The sequence below is a fragment of the Gymnogyps californianus genome, chromosome 3 (assembly GCF_018139145.2).
Source record: "Gymnogyps californianus isolate 813 chromosome 3, ASM1813914v2, whole genome shotgun sequence".
Lineage (NCBI taxonomy): Eukaryota > Metazoa > Chordata > Aves > Accipitriformes > Cathartidae > Gymnogyps > Gymnogyps californianus.
In genome coordinates this window covers 41,165,520-41,173,930 of record NC_059473.1, presented here as the reverse complement: position 1 = coordinate 41,173,930, position 8,411 = coordinate 41,165,520, and positions in this window count along the sequence as shown.

Genomic DNA, 8,411 nt, shown 5'->3' with positions numbered 1-8,411 from the left:
AGATAACTGCTTTATTGTGGGCAACCCCAGGAATGACCCTGACCTTCAGCACTTGTCTCTGAGTGTGACAGGACATTCAACATTAGCCACTTATGTGCCTATCAGCAGATGGGGGTGAGAAACAGAAGATGGAAAGGAAGGCAAGAGATGAGCTGAAGAACAAGGTAAAGAAGAAAGTGAATTGCTGACAGTTTTGCTCTTCCCTCTCATCTCCTCTTTGCCACCAGCTTTTTTGTATGAGCTGAGAGACAGTGAAAGTAAAGAAGGAGAAACACTCTGGCTGACTGTGATCTGCCCACCTACAGCTTTCAAAGGCTAAGAAGTATTTTAGGGAAGATGGGAGCTGTGGTGCAGCCCCACAGGGGAGAGAAGGATGCACAGATGTTAACCCTAGCTCGTGACATCTAATTGGGGACCAAAAGGGCACTGGGTGTTCAGACTCTGTCTGTCTGTCTGTCTGTGTGTAGGAGGGAAGAATGTAATGTGGGGCAAAATTATCTGTACATAATTCCTTCTTAAAAAAAAAGAGTATCTTGGCCCTTCACTGTACCAGAGCTTCTGCTACGTCTCTGCTGGTGCATATCCCTTTAATTTAAGTAGAAACCTGGTACCCTTCCTCTGGCATTGCCTTTTCTTATATCCCGCAAAGCTGAATTTTGTCTTCTGGTGCTACTCAAAGCTCAGTCCAGTCAGTCACAAATTGGAAAGCGAGACATGGCAGGAGGTTGTCTGAGGATTTTTGAAAACCATTTTGCTATAACCCTTGGAAACCCTACTGGGTGCAGTCCTGGCTCATGGATCCTCTCTCCTCACCCACAGCACTTGGTACCTATCCCCTTGTAATCACTCATGACCTTATGTCTTTGCCAAAAAATTACTTTAAGAAGAAGGAAGAGGCAAAGAAACGTCAGAGTTTTCTCTGATGAGTTCCTATCACGCTGGTCCTTCTGGTAAGAGGGCTGCAAACCAGAAGGCTGTGTTCCTTACCTCTTCACAGCTTGGAGAGGGGGGAGAAGGTTTCAATAGCAATCCTCTATCTGCCTTTTTCACATTGATTTGGGAACTTGGTAATCAGTTAGGAAAAAGTTCGGTGATAGAGCATGTCACAGACACTGAGTAGATGTTAGACTTAATCTTGATGATTTTTTTTTTTGGTCTGCACAACTGTTTTCTTTAAAAGCCTAGGGAAAAATTCCAATTTCAGTTGGTTCTGGACCAAGTCCTAGCATATCAAGCACTTGCTAATAATACACCCATGTTTATTTATCTGTTTCAGATGCTGATCTGTGACATATAAATATGATATACTGCACAGATTTTGAAAAGAGGTGGCCTCCTTCAGCTTGTGATAAATCCTGGCTGGGAGCGATGCATAGCCTCAAAGGGGAAACTTGAGAAATGGGAAAAGGCAAGCACCGCTCCACAGCCTGCACAGCCCAAGAGAGTAAGCCCTGACCCCTTGCAGCACCAGAACAAAGAACACCACACGGACATGATCGTGGGACTGCAAGGAATCAGCCGAAGTCTGCACAGGCCCCAGAAAAATATGGGTTTTGTAGTGTTTCGTATGAGCAACTAAATCCTGCCAGCGCACTGCAGAGCACAGTGCAGACACTGGAGTGCATAAGCTCTGTCGGATGTGAGCTCTGCTGGATGCAAGCTGCCCTGCACAGCTCGGTGCGTCAGCACATCCTTCCGCACCTCTGCTGTCAGGATTTTTCCATCACCCTGAGCACCCGAGCTCCACGTTCCAGCTAAGAGCTGGCACTGTCCCTGTTCTTGGGAAGCTGTAATTTGCGGTATGTGTCAGCAGGTGGCACAAGAGACTTAATGGTCTGCCCGTACTGCCTAGCATAAAATGGACTTCTTTCTTAAAATGTCTGACTAGCTTCTGCTTAGTTCCTAGTATCACCGTCAAGTGTATATTGCACAATGATCGAAGGTCCTCCAGATTTCTTATGGCACAGTAGTAACGCTTCTTTACGCACACACAAAAAAAATGATTACATATGGATCAGATTGTGTCTGGGTAATAGAAGGTGCAAAGAAAAAGGTATTGAAATGCCAGCTCTTCTGAAAGCAATAGTGATAGAGGAACTTCTGCTCGTGTCAGAAAGAGTAATTATCAAAAGCCAGGATCTCATGCACAGAAAGGGCATCAATTCAACAGGGAACAGTTAGTGACTTATCGAATAAGGGCTCTTAAACCTATAAATGCATTAATACAGCTGTGCATACAACCTAGCAGGGTACCAAGCAAAGCAGAGGCTGAAGAAGCTCTATCTACTGAACCAGAATTAACTTGATCTCATTGCTTTTATGCATCTTCCACATTTGAAGGGATTGATTACACTCAAATATCTTCCTTTTTAAGTGGTTCTGCTTATTCCAGTTCTTTGCTGATGCCTGCTCCTCATTGATTTTACCTGGCTACAGTCACTAGGGAGATAGATGCTTCATGGTCAGCAGCTCTGTAATAAAGATGAGGGAATTACATCTCACACTGGCAGACCCTTGGGTCTGTGTATGGCCCTGAACTACTGGTTCACAGGAGTTATCACCAGCTTTTCATAGTAGTAAGTCCAGCTTCTTGTGCTTGGGCACAACAGTACAGCATGACTCAGTAGCATACAACAGCACAGACTGAGCTAAGGACTGCTGTTGTAACCTCCTCTGTAGCCTGGGACACAGCAGGGCATTGCTCCATCTGCATGATATGATTTCTAATCTTAGGAACAAAGCCAGCCATGCAGAAGTCCTGAAGACAAAGAAGAGCTGGAACGGCAGGGAACTGGGAAAAGGGAGGGAAGAGCAGCTGAGGACGGACTGAGTACTAGTGCTAGCGCTAGCAGTTGTGACAGTGCTGTAGGGCTGCTGTACCTGCACCCCCAGCTCTCATTATTTAACAGGTCTGGAAACCCTCAGGGTCCGGGTCTGCTGTTCTGGATTATTTCTCACTGAGCTATAGACAACTGCATTCACATACTTGTGCTTAAACCTTTTATGTCTCACTGGCATATGAATTCAGAAGTATTTCAGCACTGAATTTACTCTTGCCTTAGCGTCTGGCTCCTAGAAAAGACTGACTACAGCGTACCAGGAGAGACAACAGTCATTATCAGCCTGTTCTATACAGTGCCAGTGCTGACATCAAGATTATTCTGGCCTCAGGGAGAACAGGAAGGTAAGGGATTTTGAAACAGGGCTACAAGAATGAAAATAAAAGTCACATAAAGCTTTGCTATCTCTTCCTGGCTTTGTTCCTCCATACTTCCACCCAGCTGAAATGTAATGACTGTATGCTAGGCTTGGAAAAACCACAGGAGCAAGAAGGTGGTAAGGTTATGCCCAAGTATAGAGAAGTTCGAGACTCCCCTCTGAACTTGTAGAGCTGAGAGGAAGGCAACTGGCACCGGGGTAATGTTTCCTTGTAACATAATGCCATCTGCTGGGACTTGCTATTAGCAGATGAGGTAGTTCAAATGAACTTGGGATAAATGAGTCCAACAGGGCTAGAAAACACATGCTGCCTCACAGCCATGTTAGCACAGACTGAGCGCAATCACATTTTCAGTTAGCAACAATGTATGGTTTAATAGAAGCAGTTTTTAGAGATTTTTCATTCCTTACTGCCTAATACATTGCCATGGAGTATGACAGTGTATATACATCCTATGCTATGTTCAGACTGGCTATTACTGCTGTAAGCTTTTCCCTCTGGAGTGAAAAACTGAAGATGTTGTGTCGTGGCAGGGCAAATGAAACTTGCATGGTGATGCTGCATGAAGTACTACAGGTTGCCTAACAACATGCTTCCCCAAGGACTAACAGAAGCAAAAATAGAGACCACAGCACCTGCATTCAAGATTGTTTCTTGAGTGCAAAGGCTGCCTGTCGCACAGGGACATGAATGGGCACATGGCTGTATCATTGCTGGTGCTGTCCTAGAACAGGGACACTGACACTGCTTTGGTTCCTCCACATTCCTACTGATGTGGGGAGAGCAGCACAGGCTCTTCAAAGCTGGCTGTCTACCTTGTCAGAGCACCCGAGATGCTCAAAAGAAGCTAGGCAGTATCAGAGAGAGCACCCACTACAAAGGAGCTAGCTCAAGCCATCTTTGGGTTAGCTTGTGTGTTGTAACAGTAGGGACCAGTGTAAGATTTTGACTTAACTGGGGAATCCCTACACTGTTTCATACAAATTAGCATACCTGGGAGAAAAGTGTAGCTCCATTCTTGTCTCACAGGTTGGAAGTGGCATTTGCCTAGTCGTTTATTGTGCTGTCACTTCTCCTTGTGTTTGGCACCTGACCAAATATAGTCAAAGTATTAAAGAAAAGGAATACAATGTATGCTGTGAGTGTGGCTGTATTAGGTTATGTAAACAAGGAACTGCAAGGCTCCAGAGACCTTAAGTATGAGTCAGATGCTGGGTTCACTGCTGTGTCACTTGTAAGTCAAGGACACATTGAACTGTGTATTTGTCATTCCTGTGTCATCCCTGCAGTGGATAGAGAGTAGTGAGGATAGACTTGCCCATGAAATCGATGTTCTGACTAGCAAGTAGGACTTCCTACTCACTGTGATTCCCAAAGGCATGATCCTGGAGGCATGTTTGTTTGTGATCTGGGTTTGCTGGTTGAGTTGAGATCACTTATATGATTGGGAGTGTAAGATGCTGGTGCCAGTCTTAGTGTCTGAGTTCAAATCCTATCCTAACATGCGACTGCCATGTAGCATGAGGACAGATGTGGAGCTGGGAATTTCCCTGAGCTGTTCCTGTGAGAGGTTTGTTCATATAGATTGTGTTTGATGGCAACAAACTGGGAAGAAACTACCCTGAATGTAGGTGTTGTGGTCTTTTTCTGTTTTTAGTTCTTTTGGTCCCTGGGGAGGCATGGTTTTAGGCAACCCGGCTGTTTGGGGTTTTAGGGGTTTTTTTGAGTGTCCAACTGTTTCAGGTTGGCTGACTGGTTTATACCACTGTGTAGGTTGCTGCTGAGGCTTGGTTTGTGCCCCATTCCTCCTGTGTAGTACTTACACAGTGATGTATGGGCTGGAAATCTCTCTGCAATGGGTACATTATGCTGGATCTTGTTTGATAACAGCCCTTTGGGAAGATGAGCCTTAACTATCTCACCAGCCTCTTTCCTGCTTTTGAATGCATGTGTGTTGGCTGTAGACTTAAATTCTGTTTCATGTGTTGAGGTAGCAGGCACCTTTGCAAATACACATTTGAGTCCTAGTTCTCCCTTTTCAGTACCTGCTGTACTGAGATATACAAATCTGGATTGAAACTGTAATGGACATGCTGAGATAAATGTTTTTTGACAATGGTCCTTGGGGAAGGAATTGTCTTGCTCTGAATACCTATGCAATATGTTCTTTTTCCTATTTTGGAATATCCTTTCACTTTGGTGTGCCCCATGAGATTCACATCAGTGGTGACCAGAGTGATGCTGAGTGCCTCAGAGGCATTAACTTGATTGCAAGACGGTGACTGAATAGTCTAATATGCTCTGTAGGGGTTTCAGTCTCCTTCAAAAATAGGGCTTTGAATGCTATTCCTGCCATGTGATGCCTACCATATTGAGATACACATAACATTTACAGGCAGTATGTGCTAGAAAAAATTTGTTTCAGTCCTGTAATGGATGTGTTAATATTGATTGTGAAGATGACAGTTCTTTAAAAAGAAACTCAGGATGACTGTACATCTTTCTTGTTTTGAAATATCTTTGTATCCTGCAAATCCCATGGGAAGCATACACTTTAGTGACTTGTCATGCTGAATGCTTCAGGTTGATTAGATTTGTTGTTTCAGGATGGCTAACAGGTTGCTTGATGACAGCCTCGTTGAGGTTGAAATCATTAAGAAAATACTCCTATAGTATCTTGTCTGGACTATTGACATTTCTGTGGCATGGTTACAGTGTCCCTACAGGTGTGCGTTTGAATTCCTCCATCCTCACAAATGTTAAATTAAGAGACTTGCTGAATTTTATGGAGATCTGATATTGAACTGATCCAAAATGATGTTTAACCCATAACGGCATTCAGTGTAAGAATATTATTGGAGGCATGACTACATCTGGCTCATGAGTGAAAACTTAATGTATTTTAGTGAATTAAACTGAGATTTTTTAAGCAATTAATAAATGACATTTACTTGGCCTAACAGCTAACAGTCAATGTTAACATATGACAGTGTGTGAGACTGCATTCATTAGCGTGCCAATTTGTTTAAGATTTCCAAGCTCTAGGTAAGGTTTCTCAGTCCTAGCAAAGAATCTCAAAGATTTTTCTTTGAACAATGCTGTTTTAATCCTGCTGTCAAGTATGGCAGGTAGCAGCAAAGAGCAGGGCCTAATATACAGGTGTTCCCCTCCAAACAAACACATTTCTCCGGTATTTGGGATCATTATTATTTTCCTTAGGTCCTTATGAAAGGCACCTCTTCCCCACTTCATTTAGGCAATACTAGCAAGTGGTGGGATAATATGTACCAAAGGACACAGGTGGCAAAAAGTTGACTTCTCGTACAAATTGTCTGTGGTCAGAAGTAATTGCAAAAGCTTAGGAGTAAGTCATACCCCTGAGCTACTTCTTACTGTCCCTCAACTATTAAATGAGCAGGGATTAAGCTGAGCTGTTTTACATGCCCTGAAACAGTTCGCATACAGCCAGCAGGGCACTGTTGAGGGCTGAAGGCACAGCAATTTTAAAAACCATATAATTTTTTGGTTGTAGGAACACTTTGCTCCAAGAATATGATCCTCAGAATGTCTGGCATGCCCACTCTGAAAACACCTATGAAGTTTTCTTGGATTATAAACTCATGCTTTTTGTTGCCTCAAGCTGCCTGAGTTTTGTTAGAGAGGAATAGTTTAGTCATTACTGCACACCTGCAAAAAATCTCCAACTAGGTGCTTTTCCTCCTCAGAGGTCTGACCTAGAAAGGATGCTCAGATCGCACCAAGCACGCATGGCTTCATGCAGAACACAGCTCCTGCTGCTTCTGTTAACAACTGCTAGAAGGGTAATGCTGCCTTCCTCCTCACACTGTAATTCAATAGCCTGCTGTACAGAGCACTAGCAGCAGAGAAGATCTGGCTACGGTTCTTGCCCTTGCTTGCAAGGATTCAAATCACAGCTCCTGCCTCCCAGCTATAGCTGGACTTCCAGGCTGATATATTATGAAGATAAATCAGCTTTATGTTCATTCTTCACCAAGACGGGAAAGGAGGCAACTCCCAACAGCCCACAGACTTGACTTGCAACAAAAGCAAGAAGGTGCAATGTTTTTCCACCTGCAGCAGAAGCTTCCTGTGGCCATGGGAAATGTGGGAAGGGATTATGGGCAGCATGTTGCATGTGGTTTAGGGACTGTCGCTCTAGAGGTTCCAGCCATAGTGATTATATTGGGTCTGAAACGACACATGGCATGCTACCTTAGTTGTACTGGGCCTGCCTGTGCTGGAAATTCTCCATGAGATCTTCTGGGGTCCTTAGTGTGATGCATTTACTACCTTCTTAGTAACAGCCATACCTGTCATTAGGAGAGAGTTTCCAAAAAATACCAACCTTCAATTGTGTGATACTTTAGGTATGATATGCAAATTGCTCAGATAAAGGGCAGGTAGTTAGCCTTACTTAACTGCAGTATCTGTTACTCTTGGCATTTATTTCCTGCAGTTAACTGTTAAACAACAGCTGTCCCACTTTAATGAGCTTTAAAAAAAAAGTACAACAGCTCATTATTTCTGTCTTCCCTAACAGGCCCATTTTAGAGGCCCTCACTTAGCAGCTCTTGTGATTCATGCCAAATGGAACTCATTTCCATGACTATTAGGATCATTTACAGAGTGTTACACATAACACAGCACAGGTTTGCAGTGAACCCTCTCTGAAAGCTCATTTTTCTGCTGGCGATGGTCTGTATCACAGCAGCACCATGACCATCTGTGGATCTCCCTGCATCTGTGTGAACAGAAGCCTGTATAAAACCGAAAAGGTTAAATGAAAAGATCTACTGCCAAGAGAAACCTCTTATTTCTTGTGAGCAGTTTTCTTCTTTTTAATGCGTTAACTCCAACTCAAGATTGCATAACGTTAGGAGCCTTTGTTTTGCCCCTTATAGGACATGCATACATACATCCCAAATAGAAAAGCCATTTCAGATGCTTGAGGAGGATGAAATACAAGTCTGCTGGGCGAGTCGGAGAGAGTTTTGCTCTGAAATTCAAAAATGACACAATCTTAAGTTTAATTCTCCAAATACCCTAACACGTAGCTATTTTCAAGGCAGGACAAGGCATATACAGAGAAAGAAAAACATTCAGGGCTTCTGGGCTTCCTCTTAGGGTAGCAAAGAGGGCATTCAGCTCAGTGTAGATTCTTGCATAGGGC